The 23004-nt window shown below is 30.2% G+C and overlaps 1 long non-coding RNA gene across 1 annotated transcript in view; it reads left to right on the top strand.

The window, feature by feature from the left end:
- Nucleotides 1-15890, top strand: part of LOC126746456 (uncharacterized) — a 107295-nt gene extending 91405 nt beyond the window's left edge. Inside the window, exon 3 of the long non-coding RNA XR_007663899.1 lies at nucleotides 15830-15890. This is a non-coding gene — a long non-coding RNA (uncharacterized LOC126746456). The remainder of the gene's footprint in view (nucleotides 1-15829) is intronic.
- The last annotated feature ends 7114 nt before the right edge of the window (nucleotides 15891-23004 follow it).

Here is a 23004-nt window from a genome sequence, read left to right on the forward strand (position 1 = left end):
ATTTTACATAGTTAAACTATGTAAAATAAAAAAATTATTCCTTCCAGGCAGTTCATTTTCCCTTCTGAAAAACTGTTTTTTTTTTAATATTAATTGACTTATTTAATTTTTCCATACATTTTTTTTTAATTTACCAGGCAATTTAAGTTGAATGTTGTTTTTTCAAAAATTGGTATTTTTTGGGACAAATTTAGTTTTAATTTCAATTTTTAACACTATATATGTATGCAGAAATTTAAAGAAATTAGCTGTTATAATTCTAATAAAGCGGTACCATGTTTTTTGTCCATGTTTTTTTGTTTTAGTTTTCATTCAGATAAATAAAAATTAAAGTTCTACATTCCCTAGAAGTTTCATGGTAAATTAAGGAGTATATATTAAATGATATTATTTATAAAAATGGAGGAACACTGGTTGCCTCAATTGCTGATTGTTAATTCAACTGTTCGGATTATAACAGTTGTATATCATTTATAATTTTGTTAAGATTGGGATCGTTGGTTTGTTTCTTGTTTCTATTTTAATTAAATATGTATATTAGTATTGTGTTGTGTTTCTCTAAATACCCTTAGGGTATAGACCACTTTTAAAATATTATTTTAACTCTTGCGAATTTTTGAAATAGGTTTTGCTACTTTCACCCTGTTAAGAATTGTCAGTCAAGAACTCAGTCAATTGAAAGTCAAGAACTTTTGGTACCATTAAAACAAAGTCCTATTTTTAGAGTGAAATAAATATAGAAAGGGAAGGTATTGCTGTTTTAGGAAATGGCAATTATTTGTTTCGATAGGCTTTTTATTATTTAGTTAATTTACTTTATTATTAACACTTAATTTACCAATTGTCACCAAATAATGTACGAGCTCCAGACCTAAAGCACCATCCAAACTCGATAACTGCTCATGCAGAATATACCTGCCCACCTTAATTATTTTACTTCTGTTGGTCTTGCCCATATTTAGTATCGAATAATAAAAATATATTTAAAGATTAATTTCACATAAAGTATTTTAATTTAAATTCAAAATTGTCTTTTATAAAGCACTTTTTAATCAGAACTTTATTTTATTCAGCTAGGCAAATTCCGCATCAATGGGTCCAAGTGGAGATTATCGAATAATAAAAAAAAAGCTCCAATAAATTCCATCTTTTTCACCAATAGAAAAATTAAAATCCCGTGCTTTTACGCCGATAGAATCCTGAAAAAAAAAACAGGGAATGAAGAGGGGGGACGGTGAGATGAAGCGCGGTAAACGTGTTTAACTTGGCGGAACTGTATGGGATGTTTCCTTTGCCACGCATTAACCTTTGAGCGCGGAAAGGGCCGATCCGCGCGGAAACAACCTTTTTAACGTTAAAATGATGAACGATAAAGGGACGTTCTTCTTTGCCTGACAAATATGATTACCGAGCCAGTCAATAACTTCAAACAATGTTTATTTGTCAGTTAGTTGTGTCTCGCTCTCTCTCTAGGGTTCCACTTTTCCGCCACGTTGCACACTCTCTTCTGTCTCCCTTTACCTTTACTGATCGCCCGATTATCGTTCGGGGGTAATTTTGTAAAATGTTTTCCTATTATTTAGGCTTTAGGGAATATATAGAGAATTTTCATTTCTCTATTGCTGTCTGGAAATTGCACCTTTTTGGCCTCAAAAAAAGCTCCATTTAATTAGCATAATATGATATTCAAATTCAATAATGAGTGGCTTATTTTATTGGGTATTACGTCATTTATAGCAAAAATCAATTTAGAAATTACTATCTTACATGCTCAAAAATTGAAAAGAAGAAAATAGACTTATTCACGTATTTAAAAGAAATATGAACTCAATCTATAATGATACCGTTCGATATACTTAATTTCATTTAAGTTCAATACAAAGAGCTAAGGTTTAATATATTAATCAAATTGTAGCAAGAACATACCGAAAGTTCAACGAAATATACCCTAATTTACAAAAAATGGATAAAAGAGAAAATTCGTGCGAATACAAAATAACTTTATACAACTCGTTTTATAATTTCAGAATGATTTATTCAGTTATCCTAAGATTATAAGTAATTTACAATAAATTTTCAATTGACTTCTAAGCACTTCAAAATCCTGCGTTGGACAGCACGTGTTGTCGCTGCTTGTAGTTCAGAAGGATCTTGTTGATCAATGCAACTGATAAGTCGTTAATGTAATTCCGGTTTACCGGTGTCTTGTATACCATTTGCTTCAAATTACCCCAAAAGGAAAAATCAAGTGGTGTAAGATCAGGTGATCTCGCAGGCCAATCCTATGGCCCAAACGTCTAAATCAGCGGAAAACTAATGTGCAATGCTTACGTTTATAATTTCAATTTTCTGCGCGTTCCAGTGTCGTAGTAATAAAAATTTATTTGGAGCTATGTTTTGTTCAAAAAAAAAAAGAAAATAATTAATATATAGGAATAACTTATACACAAAACAATCATAAAGTGATAGCGGATCAAAAAATAAAATAATATATAGGGTTTTAAAATGACAAAGTTGCTACTATTTTTTGGGATAAGCGCTGTATCGCTAAGAATATTTTTAATCGATAGACCACCAGCTAAAATCCATGATGCCAAAATTTCAAAAAAATTTCATTTTCCGTTCTCCGTAAATGTCTAAGGTACCATCAATCACCCTGCATAAACCTACTCAGATCCCTGTTAACAACACTCAATCCCCTGGATGAATCCTCAGGTTTAAAATAATACAGCAGCTGAGTGTCGTGATAGTAAAGAGTAATGGTACGAGTATGCTACCTTGAGGAACTACGTATTGAGGTATTTAAGAATTCGACCACAATTACATTTAGATATGAAGAAAACCATTTACATGTTTCAGTGAACACTTCAAATGTGAATACTTCGAAAAAAATTCATATTTTTTTAAATATCACTGGTAATCCCAACAATGGCAGTTGCAGCTATGAATCCCGACTGAATGATTGGTAGCAGATTGATACCAGTAGCTCAAGCTTTTTCCCAAGAATCGATAAAATGAATACTGATCTAACCTTATCCAATGAGGCGATTATAGAAGATTTGGGAAGTGGCTTTACTATGGCATAGAATGGGGAATTTCCTTTTTTCTAGACAAATACAATCGATACTAAATAGCAGCAAGTCCTAGTTTATGTCATCCACGCCTTTGCACTTGGATTTATTATCTTCAGTGATTTATGTACATCATATTCAGTTATTGTGGAAAACGTAGTATTGGATGAGAAGCTCTCTATCTACTGCTATCATTTATATAGGCAAAATAGTCTGTTATTTCATTTAAGTTTTGTAGATTTTGACTGAGGCAAATTCAATAAAAACCGTGTTTAGCGTGAGATTAAGCAGCTCTATGAACCCATTCAATGATTCATGTAAAAGAACACAACTGAAGTCCATATTATCCATAGAAGACTGGATATGTATACAGCTTAGGGCTCTTTGGTTTTATCTGTAAATTTAGATTGAAGTAATAATAAACATGCCTATAATCAGTCATGTCACACAAATCTAATTTTACTGATTCAATTGGTTCTACACTAGGAATAACGCAAGTTATATCTATCAAACTCTTACTTTTACCATTTAGACGAGTGGGTTTCTTAATAACTTGTAATAGTAAGTTGTGAGTTTTTAAAATTCTCAAAAGTACAACTTTTCGCAACTGCTATCAAAGAGTAATTTGACATTGATATCCCTCTACAGGATAACAAAGTCGTAGACAGGATCTAACATTGACATAAGCGTATTAAGTTGTTAATAACTAAAAGAAGGTGGTCTATAAAGAATACCAGGAAGAATGTTTGTTCTAAATTATTAAATTAAGTATTATAAGAAGTTATAACTCTACCACCTCTTGTTAAACGATCACTTCTGAAAACTATAGAGCCAAAAATAGCTATTAAACAATCAGTACGATCAATACAGTTATATGATATTTTTCATGAAGAATAAACTCTTTCATATCACTCAAACAAGGTACAAAGGGTCGAATGTTGATATGCCAAAGTATTTAGATAAATATTCTTTAGTTACTGATGTTGGTGGATATTTTTTGGTTGTACTTGAGTTAATGCTAAATGAAAATGAATATCGGATAGAGAGATAATAATTATATTTATATAATAATATTCTTAAAGGGAGCAGTAAATATTGAATTTTGGCTAATAGAAACACTTTGTCTTCATAACTCGCTTATTTCAGATGGTTCATCAATTATGACTAATAGAACTTTTAGTTGAAATAATCTCATGTACTTGAAATATTTTTTCCTTCCAGGCAATTTTTTCCAGGACGTTTTTCTTTTATATTGTGAAGTTAAAAAGCTTCATTTTTCCAGGCAGTTGAAGTGTCCTTTTGAAAAACTGGTTTTTTAAACAATAATTTATAATGCACTTCAAGTTAAAATTTGTGCCACAAAAACTGACAGTTTTCTCTTATCTCATGCAGTTGAAATATTTTTTCTTTCCAGGCAATTTATTCCAGGACGTTTTTCTTCTATATTATGAAGTTAAAGAGCTTCATTTTTCCAGGCAGTTGAAGTGTCCTTTTGAAAAACTGGTTTTTTAAACAATAATTTATAATGCACTTCAAGTTAAAATTTGTGCCACAAAAACTGACAGTTTTCTCTTATCTCATGCAGTTGAAATATTTTTTCCTTCCAGGCAATTTATTCCAGGACGTTTTTCTTTTATATTATGAAGTTAAAAAGTTTCATTTTTCCAGGCAGTTGAAGTGTCCTTTTGAAAAACTGTTTTTTAAACATAATTTTTTTTAATTTATAAGGCACTTTAGGTTGAAAGTTGTGCCACAAAAACTGACAGTTTTCTCTTATCTCATGCAGTTGAAATATTTTTTCTTTCCAGGCAATTTATTCCAGGACGTTTTTCTTTTATATTATGAAGTTAAAAAGCTTCATTTTTACAGGCAGTTGAAGTGTCCTTTTCAAAAATTGCTTTTTTTTTAACATTAATGCAGTTGATTTTTTTCCAGGCAAATAAAGTTTAAACTTATTACAAAAATTGCTAGTTTTCCTTTATCCTTTGTAGATGAAATATTTTTATATTCCAGGCATTTTTTTCCAGAAAGTTTCCTTTTATTCTATGAGGCTAAGTATTTTAATAAAATGATTCCAAATAAAAAAAGACACACAAATCAGCAATACCGTAGTCTTTTTTTATAAATTCATTAAACCTCTATTAAAAGCCATTGAAATATACAAACAAAAAACATCATAATAATTAATTAAGATTAAAATAAAAAAACTATACATTTTTTAGTTAATATATTAAAATTGTTCAACTTTTAATTAACTTAGATATTGAACATATTTAAATATGAATAATTCTTTTTTGCGTTCAATAATTTGTAAATTTAACATTTTTTTAAAACAAAAAGGTTTCCGAAAATTAATTTATCACAGGAAAAATTTCCAAAAATTATAGAAACTATAAAAAAATACAAATTACTTCTGGAATATACATTCGGTTTTTTCCAGGCAGTTTTTTTTAAACTTATTTTTGGTTCGACGTTAAGGAACTTGATTTTTTTCCAGGTAATTAATGTTAATTTTTTTCTAATTTTTTTATACAATTTAAGTAGAATATTGTTCCAAAAACTAAAAGTTTTTATCCCATTTTCCTTCCAGGTAAAAAATATAAATTTAAAATAAAAATGCAATAAAATTAATTTTTTTTTTAAAAATTCACCTAAAAACTGGAAATCTTCAAATTTAAATAACAACCGGTTGTTTTATTTTCCTTAAATAAATTCAACGGAACAAACCCATTCAAAGGGGGCCAAGAGCTTCAATTATCAACTCTAAACTTACCCGAAATAAGACGATCATACTGGACTATATTGCCTAAAAGATTTTTAAGATACGGACCTGGTCTGGACCTCATAGAGCAATATGAAAACTGTATATTAATTTAAAAAACCCTCTTAATATCGCATATCAAACCCACGAAAAAAACACCAAAATCACTCTACCTCATGGACCTTTTTTCCAAAAAACCAAAAAAAAAAAAAACGAGTTCTTTGATGTCCGTACACGGCAACATAAAAGAATTTTATTCTCCTTTGTTGTTTCATATTTAATCAAAAGTGATGAAATGTTTCATTCCCTATATTTCTGGTTTAATTTAAAATTGTAATTAGATTTTCGTAATACGAGAGGCATCTATTTAAATTAAAATTTCAAAGGTAGTATATACGTTGCGTTATTATTGGATGGTTTAAATTATACCTGCCGCATTTAATTATTACATGAACTTAATGGATTTATGAATTATTGTTTTATATATATTATATATGTTTTGCCTTGGAAAATAGTCCTAAGCTGTCTTTTCCAGAAACTTACGCGGGGAGATATTTTGTTATGTTTGCCATAGTCGAATTGCATAAACTTCTCTCAAAGCGAGACGTGTAACTAAATAAGAAAATACGCGTATTTACTTGCTTACAAATAACTTGAGGGTTATGAGAGACATCTGAAGAGATTTTGCCGTTTATAACGGAGTTTTGGAACTAGTTATTCCCGGAATTATGCCAATTTAATATCTTAAAAAGGGGGTATTTAATAGCTGGAATTTACAACCGTGAATCGACAGTATTACCGACATATATTTCTTTTAGATTTCCCCCGGTATCTCACTTTTAGCGGCCATCTTGGAAGTGTGGAAGGGATCAAGTTTTAACGTAATAATCACGTGACAACTTACTTGCTATTTGTTAATTAGTCATGTGACAAGCGAGAGGCGTGGCCTGATTTTTCTTGATAGAAGACCCAGTAGTTTTCTAATTTAAAATTGGCGGCAATAAAATTATTTTTTATTGTTAGACCTTATTTCTTGCATTTTGTTAAAAAAAGTTAATTTAAATTGCAAATTATTTTAATGCTATAATTTAAATGTTCGAGTTGAATTTCTCTATAAATTGAAGCCATGTTGGATTGACACGTGACAATTCGCTTACTGTTGACTAACCAGTCACGTGACAAACAAGAGGCGTGGCCTCGTGCTTCCAAATACAAGGTCTATTCAAAAAATAACCATTTTATTAACTCCCCATTCAATCTACTAACAATGAACGTATGCAATTACTTAAGTGGATTCTTTATTGTTAAACCTCGCATAAACCCCCCTATAATAAAGAGAGACAGTAAACTGTAGAAATATAAACTGCTTATTTTATTATTGATGACACTAAAAATTTTATAGACGCTACTCAAAGTGGCTTTATGTCTACGTCAAATAATATCGTAGTTTAAATCGCTTTATGGGATTTTGACGTAACTCTCGAAGTGGATTATGACATTTTAGTTTATAGTAAAAATTATTTGTTTAAAAATGCGCAAATGCGGAGGGTGGGTTGGAAAGAAAATAATATTTTTCCATCTCCTGCAAGACTCGTTTCGAATACAAAGTGTGCATTATAGAGGGTAATAAAGAGAGAGAGAGAGAGAGCGTGCCATGTTTTAACCCCCACTTCAACCCTTCGCCCTTTCTATGTTTCACTTATATTTCAATTTTCCTGCATATATATGACAATGGGTAATATTTAAAATTACGTCTCGAAAAACGCTTTTATATTAAGTGCACTTTAAGGGAAAACATTTTTTTTTTCTGCGTGGAAAATCAAATTTTAATCAAAAGTTAATAGTTTCGCCTAAAGTGCCTTTGGGGCATTAACTTATAATGAGAAAAGCCGTTTACTTTGTTATATTCTCGCTCTCTCTCTCCCTCTCTGTGTATATCAGATTTAAATACTTTGTTAAAGTTTGCTGCAACCTATAATAAGTTACTGAAAAGAGCTTGCGAAAATGACATGTTTAATAGTAGAAAATAATCTTGAATTTAATATTAATCCCCTTGTTCTTCTAAAAATAATAAATTTCCCTTTTGTTGTCTATTTGGAAAATGCCTTTTCATTAAAATTTAATTTCAGTGAGCAGAGACGGCAGCGTCGTCTTATTATATTAAGTTAGAATTTTAAAACTGTATTAAATTATTAAAAGGAGTATTTTAATAATAGCCCCCGTATTAGGAAATAATATGGCCACGCCCCTGGTTAGTCATGTGACCGATGACTAGGAATCGAATGGTCACGTGCTAAGCTAAGCTCCTCCCACAATTTGACACGATGGACTCTGAAAGTAAAATACCGGGGAAGTGTAAAAAGTTTTCAAAAATAATTTATATAGTGATAGATAAATTTAATGTCAATGTCCTATTTCATAGAACGTATATGTCGTCTACTTGGAATGTGCCTTTTAATTAAAATTTAATTTAATTACACAGAAATGACAACGAATCTTCTTGTTATAATAAATTGGAACTTCAAAACTGTATTAAATTATTAAAAGAGTTACTTTATCAAAAGCCTCTGTATTAACGAAAAATATGGTCACGCCCCTTGGCTGTCACGTGATTAATGACTTAATACTAACCGAACGATCACGTGCTAAGCTAAGCTCCTCCCACAATTTGACAAGATGGCCCCTGAAAGTGAAATACCGGGGGTGTGTAAAGAGTTAAAAAATTTATTTATATTTTGTAATAAATAAATTTAAAGTAATTGCCATATTTCTTAGAATAAATATGTCGTCTACTTCTAATGTGACTTTTAAATAAAATTTAATTTTATTATACAGAATTGCCAATGAATCTTCTTAATATATTAAATTGGAACTTAAAAACTGTCCTAAATCAATAAAAGAGTTACTTTATCAATAGCCTCTGTATTAACGAAAAATATAGTCACGCCCCTCGTTAGTCATGTGACCGATTACTTAATACTAACCGAACGGTCACGTGCTAAGCTAAGCTCCTCCCACAATTTGGCAAGATGGCCCCTGAAAGTGAAATACCGGGGGTGTGTAAGGAGTTTTCAAAAAAAATACATATAGTAATAAATAAATTAAATGTAAATGCCATATCTCGTAGAATGTATTTATGTATATATACGAGGCAAATAAATATTTATTCATGTTAACTAGGGAGTGTTAAAATGCAAATTGCAGAGTTTCCATCCTTCACCGACACCCGCGAGAATCGATATATCGGGGGGGCGAAGTGAAAAACCCCCTTTTTGGGCGAGGGGTGGGGAAAAGGGGGGCACGTTCAATCCGAAGGGTGGTAGAAACGAACGAAAATTGGGGTTAATTTGTTTTCGGTCTTTTTCACTTTTTTTTTGTGCAGAAATATGAAAAATGTATATGCGCTCATTCTTTTTAGGAAGATCTTAAAGAAATTTTTAGATTTTTCAAAAACTCTTGAACTGTAATTGAGAAAATGATTCTCTATCATTTTATACTGTAGAACTTGTTTTTTTAAATCAGTAGAAAGTGATATATGTAAAACTTTTGGGTGGAACCAAGCTTGCAACCATTTTTCAATACTAATCGAAGTCCCCCTGTAGGATTTCTTGAGTTTCTGGAGTACCAAAGAGATGCACACAAATTAACGAAAAAAAAACGACATTTATCGATCAACTTTAGACAAACGTACTATCAACCGATTTAAATAAAACTTAACCCGAATACCCTTAACTACTTCAAAAATTGTCGAGTTAGGACACAAATAAAACGAAAACCTTTGATGCTCTTTTAGTCATTAAATTATAGAATTTATTAACGTCTCTATCTGATTCCAATTAAAGTATCTTAATTAATTTAACAGAAAATAAATTAAAAAAATATATATTTAACAGAAAGTAAATATGAAAATCGATATCGTGTTATTACTGTGTATTATGCTAAATCTTGGAGCATAACTCTATATCAAGTTCAAAGAATGACTTGATTTTTGCTATAGAAGTTTCTTTGGACTGTTTGAAAGTTCCATTAAAAAATCATGGAAATCCATGCATTAGAAGCTCTTTAATACAAAATTTCTAAAATCTTAGACGACATTCAGACTTAACTTAATTATGTCAGTAAATGCCTAAAAATTTATGAATGAATGAATGAATGAATAATTTAAAAACAATCATTAAATGCATGAAACAAAATGTCAAATTTCGAGCTAATCTTCTTATTATATTAAATTGGAATTTTAAAACTGTATTAAATTATTAAAAGGGGTATTTTATTAATAGCCCTCGTATTAAGAAAGAATATGGCCACGCCCCTCGTTAGTCATGTGACCGATGATTTAATAGTAACCGAATGGTCACGTGCTTAGCTAAGCTCCTCCTACAATTTGACAAGATGGACTCTGAAAGTGAAATATCGGGAAAGTGTAAAAAGTTAGTGACAAAATGTCAAATTTAGAAAAAACAAAGTAAAAAAACGTAAAAAACTAGAAAACATAAAAAAATTACTTATTCTACTAAGATCCTACAATAAAAACGACTTTTCATTGGATCAAAAAAATTCCTAGAAAATTTAAAAGTTTACTTCAAAAAATTAGTTAAAGGCCTAAAATAAAAATGACTTACTTAGACCCTAAAAATTTAAAGGCCTTAAATAAAAATTACTACAAAGTTTCCATTTTTTACATGCATTGGAACCCTCTTTATTTACATTGTTGAAAATCTTGTCCAAAGGGAAAACAACTTGAGTAACTTGAGTCATAAGTTCACTTTTAGTGCTCAGATCAACTTGATTTTTACTTTAAAAGTTTCTTTGGACTGCTTGAATCTGCTACTAAAAAAAGCTTAAAAATCCATGACTTAGAAGCTTTTTTATACAAAATTTTAAAAATCTTAAAAAAAAAGGAAAGCCTGTTCAATTAACTTCAGTCATAGCTCCACTTCTAGTGCTCAGGCATGAAATTAGAACATTTAGATGTGACTCAGTTGAGTTGAGAAACTTTGGAATTTTCATTCAGACCTACCTGGAAAAGAGCGAAATAATTGAACACGAAACATTCGAATTTTACTTGTTGTTTTTTACACATTCTTTACACACCCCCGGTATTTCACTTTCAGGGGCCATCTTGTCAAATTGTGGGAGGAGCTTAGCTTAGCACGTGATCGTTCGGTTAGTGTTAAGTCATCAGTCACGTGACAGACGAGAGGCGTGGTCATATATTTCGTTCATACGGGGGCTATTGACAAAAAATAACACGAAAAATTCGAATTTTTCTCTGGAAAAAAATAAGGAAAACCTAAAAGTATTTTTAAATCTGGAACAAATGAGAAATCTAAAAATTTGATGAAAAAGCTTGGAAAAATAAAATAATTATTTTGAAATTAATTAATTACTGAAAAATTTTCAAATTTTTCAGGAGAATTATTTTTTTTCCAATTCTTTACATTTAATTTTATTTTTTAATTCTGTAAATTTTCAATTTGAAAATTGCAAGAAATCCTTTTCTAGACACGACTGTTCTTTTGTTCAGCCGAAAACAGAAAACAAAACTCAAAAGTTTTGTGAAAATGCTTGAAAGAATAAGAAAATTCAAACTTAACTTAAAAATTTATAAAACTTTTCATTTTGTGAAAAAATTGAAAAAAGGCACGATAACTTTCCCAAAATTTTCAATATCACTTTTACTCGGTTTTCCATATAATGACAATCATGAAAATTTTTAACTTTCTCAATTTTTTCAAGGTATGATGCCTTGACAAATTCAAAATTTAATAAAAGGATTTTCATGCTTGGAAAAGCCGGAAAATTTAAGGAATTTCTTCCAGGCATACGTGAACAAGAAAAACAAAACTAGCATTTTGTAAAATAATAATAATAATAATAATCTTTATTTAGCAAAAACCTACATAGATAAAATAGTACAAAAAAAAAGATATAATAAGGAGTAAAAGCTGTGACTATGAGATTAAATTATTGGAGAAAGATGACCTAAAACGGAACCCCAGAGACTCCCTTAACAAAACATTTTAGAAAATAATGGAAAAATTCATAAATAGAAATTATCAAAAAAATTTCATTGGGCACTACTTAATACTGCCCCTGTAGACCACGCCTTTCTTTAAAAAATCACTTTAACTCCATAAGAGTAAATAGGAAAGAGACTATAAATAAAACAAATATTTATTAAAAAAATAACTTCATTATTCCATCAGCAAGCAAATTATAAATTTCAATGCATTTTACGATAAATCTCCTGACTCACGTGTTTTTATTTCTACGATCTTCATAATGTAATAAATAATTAAATAATTGAATAATTAAATTAATATGCCTTGAAAAATATAATTCATTTAATGCCTGGATTATATTAAAAAATTATTTAAAGACCTAAAACATAAATCCTAGAAATTACGTTAGGTCTCTATGGAAAGACATAAAAAATGACTCCCCAACGCCTGGAATAAAAATAATATTTTATTGAAAAAAAATTAAATACTTAGAATTTAACGGAAAGTTTCTGTAAATATAACAAAAAAAAAATAGGAAAACCCCTTTCCAAGCGGTCATAAAAATAAGGTCAAACGTCTGGAAGAAATGAAGAATTACCCCAAAATCGTGGAACAGGTAAAAATATTCGTCAAATGCCTGGAATTAAATAAAACATTACTACAGTATTGTGCATAATTATAGCAACAAGCGATGTTTTCAAAAATATTATTTGCTCCTTTATTTATACCATATTATTTCTTTACTTTTAAGTACACGCCTCTGTATTATTTATAAATATACCGAGATATCATAAGAATGCCAATGCAGAGTAAGGAACTTCATGTTTGTTTATTTAGACAATGTGCATAACTATAGCAACATTCTTGTTTCGCATTTATTTTATAAGTTAAATATCTGTTATTTTTGAATCTCAGAATTAACTTAAATGGGTCGCTCAAAAACCGTCTCTGGTGATGTAAGAAAAATTATTGTGGAGCATTACGAAAATGGTGTTAGGCAAAGTGACATTGCAAGAAGCTTACGGCTTCACAGGTCAATCGTATCCAGAGTTTGCAAAAAATTTCGCCTTACTGGAACAGCTGCAACGGCGCCAATTCCTGGTAGACCCAGAAAAACATTTTGAGGATGGATAGGCAGCTGCTTTCCAAAGAAAATCCTTTTTTGTCTTCTTCCCAAATTTTGGTAAAATTAAAAGAGGGTGGAGGAGTAAACCTCAGTTCCCGTACCGTAAGGAGAAGATTACTTGATGCCAACTTACCTGCTCGTCGCCCTGCCAAAAAACCGTTACTCTCAAAGAAGAACGTCAAGGCTCGTTTTCACTTTTGACTATATTATGAAATTAATTGAGTCCATGCCAAGGCGATGTGCAGATGTTATAAAGGAGAAGGGGTACTACACGAAATATTGAATTGATTTTAATTTAGTTGGGTTATATTTTTTTAGAATCAAAACTATTTTTTGTTGCTATATTTTTGAATAATAAATTTGCATAAAACAATTTGGTGTTTTATTTAATATGAAAATATAAACAGGCTCTAGCTATTCTTGTAAATAATATATAAACCTTACTTATAAAATAGATACTAAAAGATATATAACAGGAAAGTTCAATGTTGCTATCTTTTTGCATTATACCTACTGTACATTTGTCCAAGATATATATGAAGTATTTCCAATTCATGGAAGATAAAAAATGCCTGAAATAAAATTTAAAAAAAATATGCAAAAGCCTGAAATAAAAATGAAGAAATTTAAAATGACTTTAAGGATCTGAAAAATTAAATAAAACCTTACTTTATAATATTAAATATTTCTAATTTATAGAAGTCATTAAGTGTCTGAAAAAAACTAAAAATAATGGAATATTTAGGCCTAAATTAAACAGTTAAACACGACAGTTTATAATATAAAACTTATTTAATTAAAAAATACGTCTCTGTTAAAATAAATTTTATAAATAATAAACTATTTACTCCTTCGATTAAGACCAATATAAAAATATGAATGTAACTCAGAAAACCGAAGCTGGTCTAAATTAGTACAGTTAAAAAATTACACTAAACGTGCAAAAAAAAAAACAGGGAATAATTAGCATAATTTCAACAAAAGCCATAAAAAAAGTGTTTTGGAATAATGCTAAAAACTAAATTTTACAAGAAATAAAAGCAGCTATATGCCTGATAAGTAATGCAGAAGACCTAAAACTTTTTTGGCAATTTACAAAATAAATATCAAATGAAAAAAATAATTTCGACGTTACTAATAAAAAAATATCAATCAGGAAGAACTTAATATAAAATTAATAAATGAAAATTAAAAAATTTAGTATTAAAAAGCATAATTTTTCTCTGTAGACGAGAAAAACAAATCAAAAACCTAAAAATTTGATAAAAATGCTTGGAAAAAATAAAATAATTAAAATTTTGATTCTTCCAGGCATTGGAAAAAAAATATTTTTCTTTAAGAATTTTTTACATTTACTTTTGTTTTTTAAATGTGTAAATTTTTAATTTGAAAATTGCAAGAAATCCTTTTCTAGGCACGACTGTTTTTTGTTCATCCGAAAATAAAAAACAACATTAAAATTTTGGTGAATATGCATGGAAGAATAAAAAAATTCAAACTTTAAAAAATTATAAAAATTCTAAATTTTACAATGATGATATTTTACAATGTTGCCTTGACAAATTCAAAATTTAATAAAAGGATTTTCACGCTTGGAAAAGCCAGAAAATTTAAGGAAGTTTTTCCAGGCATACCTGGAGAAGAAAAATGATTAGAATCTTATAAAATGGTATAATAGGGAGTAGAAGCCTTGACTAGGAGATCAATATATATTGGAGAAAGATGGAGCTAAAATAGAATCCTAAGGACTCCTTTATTAAAAAAATTGTGGAAAATAGTGAATTTATAAATGGAAATTCATCAAATGTTGGAACAAAATTAAAAAAATTACCCAAAGACCTAAAACAAAAACCGTAGAAGCTACGTTAGATACCTATTGAAAGACATAAAAAAGCGACTCTCCAAAGCCTGGAATAAAAATAATATTTTATTGAAAAATGAAATACTTAGAATTTAACGGAAAGTTTCTGTAAATATAACTAAAAAAAAAATAGGAAAACTTATTTCCTGCCGGTCATAAAAATAAAGTCAGACGTCTGGAAGAAATGAAGAATTACTCCAAAATCGTGGTAAAAATATTTGACAAATGCCTGGAATTAAATAAAAGATTACTGCATTTGTCCAAGATATATGAAATATTTTCAATTCTTGAAAGATAAAAAATGCCTGAAATAAAATTTTAAAAAAATGTTTTATTTAGACCGTAAAAATTAAATAAAACCTTACTTCAAAGTTATAAATATTTCTAATTTATAGAAGCCATTAAGTGTCGGAAAAAAACTAAAAGCAATGGAACATTTAGGTCAAATTAAACATTTAATACTTAAACTTTAAACATAATAATATAAAACTTATTTAATTAAAAAATACGCCTCTGTTAAAATAAATTTTATAAATAATAAACTATTTACTCCTTCGATTAATACCGATATAAAAATGTGAATGTAACTCAGAATATCGAAGTTGGTCTAAATTAGTACAGTTAAAAAATTACACGAAACGTGCAATAAACAGGGAAAAATTAGCTTTTTTTCAACAAAAGCCATTAAAAAAAAAGAATTTTAGAATAATGTTAAAAACCAAGTTTCAGAAGAAATAAAAGTAGCTATATGCCTGATAACTTTAAATATTGCAGAAGACTTTTGTGGCAATTTACAAAATTAGCATCGAATGAAAAAAATAATTTCGACGATCAGGAAGAACTTAATATAAAATTAATAAATGAAAGTAAAAAAATAGTGGAACTAATTCCATAAAAATTGATGGAGTTACTCTCTTACTGCTAAAAACCTTTGATACAATAAATTTTTATACTTTAGTACTAATCCTTAATTAATTACATATAATTTTTTAAAATTTTTTCTAGGTGGCTCCTCTCATCAAACTTTATCGGCTAAATAATCCCCTAGCTACACTAAGGTAAGTAATTTGAAATTTTTCCCCCCAAGAACGAACGTTACGGTAATGAATAATATTTAAAGAGGGCGTGGCTCGTCGCATTTTCTATAAAATAATCGATCGATATCGCAAGAGTCCGTACGCGAAATTAACTTAAAGATCGTAATTTATATCGGTGCAAAATGAAATTAAAAGGCTCGTTTTGTGATATATGGCCGTATCCGTAATGGTTTAACAATAGGTAACACTTAATTACAATTTTATCCTGGCTATACGGTATTATATAGACGTAATAATAATATGTACTTATTAAGGCTCTTTGTGTTGTTTATTTTAGATAAATATTTAAGAGTCTTATGATATTTATGTGTGTATTTACTAAAGGGGGCAATTTGTGTTATTTATCGTTGGGTGTAATTGGAAGTGCGGCCTTGGAAGACTTTTCAGGCCAACAATCTTATAATAAAATTTTATTATTTAATGCCGAAAACGTATTTTCAATTATTTTATTGGAAGTTCAGAGACATTTTAAATGGTAGTTTTATTTTTAAAAAAATATTAATAATTAAATTGAAAAGACAAGTTTGGCCCTAGCGACGAATAAAAAACGTCCTTTAGCGAGGTATTTACGGTCCGATGCACCGCTAAAAAGGCTTTTATATTCATTTTAAACTTTAATATAATTATTTTAAAAGGCAGGGTAAATTATTTAGAAACCGGGAATGTAGGGGGCGAGGGGATGCTCTGCGCCCCCTTTTCCCCAGGAGTATTGATTTATAACCCCCCAAAAAAAAAACCCTCATAAAATTAATTAGAATTTAACTTATGATGAATTAATGGTTTTTATGTTTTATGTTACTTCCAGGCTTTCCCAATGTTGTCAGATTAACAACTTATTTCCTAAAAAGCGATTCAGATCTTTTCAGTGTTGTCAGATCGATAGCCCTTAAGATATCTCCAGGATTTGTCCAGCTATTTCAAGATTTCGTCAGTATAATTGACTATTTGATTATGTGTATTGAAATTAATAATTTAAATTTTTGGCAGGCAATTGAGGTAGTTGAAGTAGATTCTCGTTTTTGTAGTTAAAGTATTTTTTCCAGTCTCAACTGCCTGTAAAAAGTAACTAAATATTTTGCCAGTATTTTTTTGGTTTTTATTCAAGGAATTGAAGGATTTTTTTCTAATCCAGTATCAACTGATCCCGAGTTAATTAAGTGATGCTGTAGATTTAGATTAAAAATTAGTATCTTAAAGAATCGTGGATGATTAATTGAATATTTTTTTATAGTCTCAACTGCCTGGAAGAAATATTTTATGATATTGTTTTTTTGTAACATCCTGTATATATACTATAGTTCGCAAAAACTACATGTCAACCATATTATGCAGGTTTGCCTAAAAAACCCCAAAAGGGGTGGGAAACTATAAGTACATATATAACTCTGTACATTTATTATACAGGGTGTTAATAAAATATGTAAGCAAACTTAAGTTTAACCATCGAATCTTTGGTCAAATTACAGACGAAATATATATATGAGCATGGCTTTGTAAGGACTTTGTTTTCAAGCTAAAGCATGTAAGAAAAATGCATATTGTTCCTAATAATTGTAAAAAAATGAACGTATTTTATTTTAATTGCGTGATAAATACCCCATGACTTACCATTGCTGTTAAACCCTCCAGGAGCGTAGATATGAATAATGTTATATAAATTAAAAAAAAAAAATTGCATCAGATCAATTTGTTTTGATTTTAATACTTTTAATTATGATGTACGTGAAAATAATTAAATTAATTTATTTACTTGTTTTCTCACTCTTTGATGGTTGTCAAATATTTGTTTTCTTCCTATTCCTTCTAAGGCCTAAAATGTTTTTAAGTTTTGGCGATTACTTATTATCATAAACTCAACCTATTCCAGAAATATTGATTAATAACCCCAAAAAAAACACCCTGATAACATTAATTAAAATTTAACTTAAGAGAAATTAATGTTTTTCAGGTGACCTCTGGTAGTAGGCACGAAAATTGAAAATTACGTCGAAGCTTTCCCAATGTTGTTATAACGAAAAATATAACTCTGATATATGACGGTCCTTATACCTATATTACATTTATCGTTCAATTATGTAATACCTTGATTAGGTGATAAAATTGCTGCTATCGGTCTGATGAAAATTCTAACTGAATTAGAAAACAACATACCCTGAAAAGTTCAAAATCCACGAGTTTCAGCTAATGTCATAAATCATTTAGGCAAGATGAAGTGCAAATATTTAAAAATTGCTGGATAGGGAGACGAGGGTCGATGGAATGGCCGGCACGATCCCCTGATCTGACTTTATTAGACTTTTTTTTTCATTTACAAAACTTGACACAAGTAACGGTTACGATCAGTTTGGTCACGTCTAAGTAATTAAGTAACATTAGAAGACATTTTTATTTTTAAGGTTAGAATGTGGCCAGGCCGTTCGTGGGGAACATATTGAGCATCTCCTACATTGACATTATTGTTTTTTTTTCTTGAATTTAAAGATAAACAGTACTGCTTATTAGTTTTTGCGTGTTATGTAACGAACTTATGTAACCAAAGAAGTTTCGTGTTTTTACTGTTAATGTTTGCAATAAATGACGGAAAAATAATAATGTTCTGATAAAACGAAAGACATTTAATATAAATAATAGTTGAAAATTTATATTGGACATTGTACATGAATTATATCTAGAATATTTTGAAGAATATAAAATTTGAGGAATATAGGTACAGGGTGTCGCATTTTAAATAAAAAAATTGATATTGACCACTGTTACCGTATATATATTTTTTTTTGTTAAAGAAAATATAAAAATGTATTTATTTATCATAATATTTATTCCATTAGTCTGATATTGAATTTTTTATAGCTTTGTAAAAGAGATTTTTTTTTCTTTTTATAAAAAGGCATTTTTTGATTTGGCAAACGATGAATATTGTAAAAAATACCTGTACAGAAAAAAATACGAATTTGGTTTTCTTTCTTGCTTTTAATTAAATTTCTATTTTTTTTTCTTATTTAGGGAAAAATTTTCAGATTTTTCTGCATTTAAAACATATATCAAAATCCCTTTTTTCACGATATTTTCCCGTTAAGAACCACGTCAATCAAAAATCAATTACTCTAAAAGAAAAACCGAAAAACTTCTCGACTAACCCCGGTAAACTTCAAAACGATTAACCGAAAGACCCCCATCCCTCCACAAAATAGTCTAAATTGTCTTAAGGCCAGCATTAGGTGCTGTCAACCTCTGATCCTAAGAAGACAATCATCTGTCCCAACAGGCGGCGGCTCTGCGGTGTTGTTGGCGGCGAGCCGCCGCCACATGCCGCCTCCTCCTCCTCCTCATCATCATCATCATGATCATCATCCGTAGGCAACAGGCCTTAGGCCGAGTGGCCGACGGCGGCGGTGACGACTACGACGACGACGGCGGCGGCGGCACGTGCCGTCGCGGCGCAATTCGCGGTGTCACCGGCATAATGGCTGTATTTGCGTACGGCTGGCGGGCGGCGGTGGTGCCCCCCTTTGAACCCCCCCGCGAAACACAACACCAATGAAAAGCATCTTGCCGCCCCCGGCCCGCGCGCGCGCACCCCACCGTCCCCCGCCGCCACCCGACGAGCTATTACAGTAAGAAAACAGACATATAAAACTGAGAGAGGGTTAGATGGGGAGCGCGGGGTGGAGGGAGGAACGCGGAGGGCGGCAGGGGCAAAGGGTGTGAGACGGGGGGGTACGAGAGGCACGAAGGGGGGCGGCGAGGGGTAGAGAGGGGGGTGCGTCGCAAAAATCAATATCCCCGGGGCTGCTAAATCACGCTTATCAAGAGCACTTTCCCCCCGCGGCGGCGTGCGCCACGCCGCCCCACTACAAAACATTCAATTTGGACGTCAAGTTAAGGGCGAAATGGATTTTGCACCGGTCCAGAATGAGATTTAGATTTTACATTTTTATTTCCTTAAGTCCAGAAATTGACGATTTTTGGGAAAATTGCTTTGGGGATTTGTTTTTCTTTTTTTTCTTTTTTTTTAAATTTATGACGTTTAGTCTTTATGACTGGATTTGTAAATGTGCTCAAATGTACGTATACAACTCCAGCACCATCAATCTTTAAATAGCTGGAAAAATCCTGGAGTTATCTTAAGGGCTGTCGGTTTGACAACACCGCGAAAATCTGAAAGAAATTTTTCAGATATACCATTACCATGTTTCCATTACACTAAACCTGTAACTACTCCATTTATTATCAAAGTATATAAAATACACACAAAAGGAAAAAAAATGAAATCTTAACTGAACTAATTTATCCAAAGTGTTATACCCAATCCAAAAATTTACTATTAAATATTTAATACCCAGATAAGCTTGCAGTATTCCAAACTAATAATAAAAACAGCGACTCACCTATATGACTTAACACCGGTATGTGTAATACTGTTATCCAATATGACAATTTCCAATAAAAACTTAAATCAAATTATATAAAATTAATAGGTAAAATTAATAAGGTAATTCTATAAAATTACTGGTTTTATTTCTTAGGATTTACATATTTTTTCAATTCACAATTTTATATACAAAACGACTTATCTCTAAGATGTATAAAGATCGTACATCACAAATAGTCGTGGAGTATAATAACCTTGTAGGGTAAAGCCTATTTTTTCTATAAATTACTTAATAAAATAAGCGCTCAACAAATTGAATCAAAGCCTTAGAAACCGAGATATTAGTAAAAGTATGGAAAAACCAAATTTTTTTTCCCACCCTACTATTTTTTTTCCTGAATTGGTTACCGTCAAATTTCAATGTGAACCTTGAACCTTCAATCCTGACGGACTAGAACCCAAGAAATTTTTTTTTTGCTCCAAAATCCACAAAAAAAATTCGAAATAACGCTTTTTATTTTTTTTTTAAATAAACTATAAGACTGAGAACATTTTGTCTTATATAAAAGTTATGAGGAATATTACAAGGTATCCGTACGTTAAAACGAATCGATTCTAGCTATCATAAAATCGAAGAAAATGAATAAAAACCATGAAACATAAATATCGAATTATCAAGAGTCCTATAAAAAAATTAATTTTTTTTAATCCTTCTATCATGTACTACTTTTAAGTACCTTTAAAAAGGGTTATTATTGATTTGACTCTAAGATAAACGGAAAACCTATTGTTTTGCATTTTTCAATTTTTAAGCAAAATCCAGGCTCGATATGAGCATTTTTTCAAAATATTCTCCGATTTCAAAATTTCCTTTTTCTGGTTAAAAACCATTCAAAAACTAGTAAGAATGCCTCATAACAAAAATTTCCACGATTTATACGAGTGCCACAATATGAAGGGAAAAGATTAGGTCCCATAAGAGTAGGGAAAAGACAACTGGGTTTTTACGTCGATTTTTTAACATTTTTCAGTTTTATTTCGAAAGGCAATTTTAATAAAATATGAAAAGAATTAACAGGAGCAGAATAAGGAATAAAAGAAACCATCAACGAATTAAATCGAAGCTATAGAAGTCGAGATATTAGTAAAAATGTGGAAAAAATAAAAGAAAACTCGTTTTAATATAAAGGAAGGAATATAAATTTCAGCGTCTGTATATATTTGTATGCTTTTACAGGGATTTCTTAATTTAATTCTCCTAATCCCAAGACTATTTGCTAACGACCAATTTGATAATTAAATTGCGCGTAAGCTATTTATATATTGTTCATATTTTTTATAAGTAGCATATTGAGTTATACTGTAGTAATTTTTATTGGGGAAAAAGCAGTAAACAAGTTCATTTAACGTAAAAGGCACACATACATAAAATGATTTTCTAAGTAGTTCTAGTTTTATTAAAATAGGATAATGATCCGATCCAAGAGGATTATTATCAATGTTCCATTGAACCTCAAACTCTGTTGAAATTAGATGTAGATCAACAGTAGAGTTTAGTTCATTTGGTCGAGTTTTCCTAGTAAGTGTTTGGTCATTTAAAATAACTATATTACATTCATATCATTTTTTGTGAGCCCCATAGATTACTGTGTGCATTAGAATCTCCAAATATATAATATGGCGATGGTATTTGTTGAAACATATCATTCCAATCATTAAAACTAGTCTTAATATTAGATAGAGGAAATTTTCTAATTATTAATAGTCGTAAATTCTGCCTTACCATTAGCTCTTTTCACATTTTTCCTAGTTAAACCAGGTTTCATTAATATCCATATAATCTTCATACATATCTATCAAGAGGTAAATATTTTCCATTATAAGTAGGAAAAGAAGGACTGATTCTGATGAATGTTGTGAATCTAGTAAAATTTGAAAATTGCCCCAAAAAAGGAAATAAATTGCATACGGATAAGAAAGAGAGCCCGAATGATAATAAAATTCATTATTATTTCTCTGTTTTTTTTTTAATACTTAATAAACTACACTATTTACTAATACTCATTGACCGTTTGCCATTCATAGAACATACATACAAAAACCGCCACGATTGTCGACCGAAATAAATCCAGTCCATACATACACAAAACATCGTGTGCCACTTTTCAATAATGTACACACAGTGTGTCCAAACACTGAATTAAATATGTGTTTACAGCAATCAGCGTGCTGGCGGGTAAACATCGACGTACATATGCCGATAAACATTCGCGAGCGATTAAACAACAATTTTCGACCCCGCAAAAATAAAATCGCCATTATTTAAACAAAAGGCGGGCTTTTGTCACTGCCGCCCTAAAAACGCACTTTTGCGAATAAACGAATGAATTTTGATTTTATTTTGCGGTCTATTTGGTTTAATAGGGTGCGAGTCGTGGCAGTTTAAATTATGCACAAATTAATTGTTTCCTAAGAGCTTTATTGAAAAAATTTTTATCTTATAATAGTAAAATGCGAGTCATGTTTATTTAAATTATGCATAAAATTGTAACAGTTTTTTTTGTATATTTTTTCTTTTTATTTTCATTATAGGTTAATGGATCTTTAGACACTTTTGCCAAAAGGGAAAAAATATATTGAAATATTAATTTTATTTGCATTTTATTGGTATTTAAATATTATTCTAATAATATTTTTATTATTTGTTTTAA

The sequence above is a fragment of the Anthonomus grandis genome, chromosome 17 (genome assembly GCF_022605725.1).
Source record: "Anthonomus grandis grandis chromosome 17, icAntGran1.3, whole genome shotgun sequence".
NCBI classification, from domain to species: domain Eukaryota; kingdom Metazoa; phylum Arthropoda; class Insecta; order Coleoptera; family Curculionidae; genus Anthonomus; species Anthonomus grandis.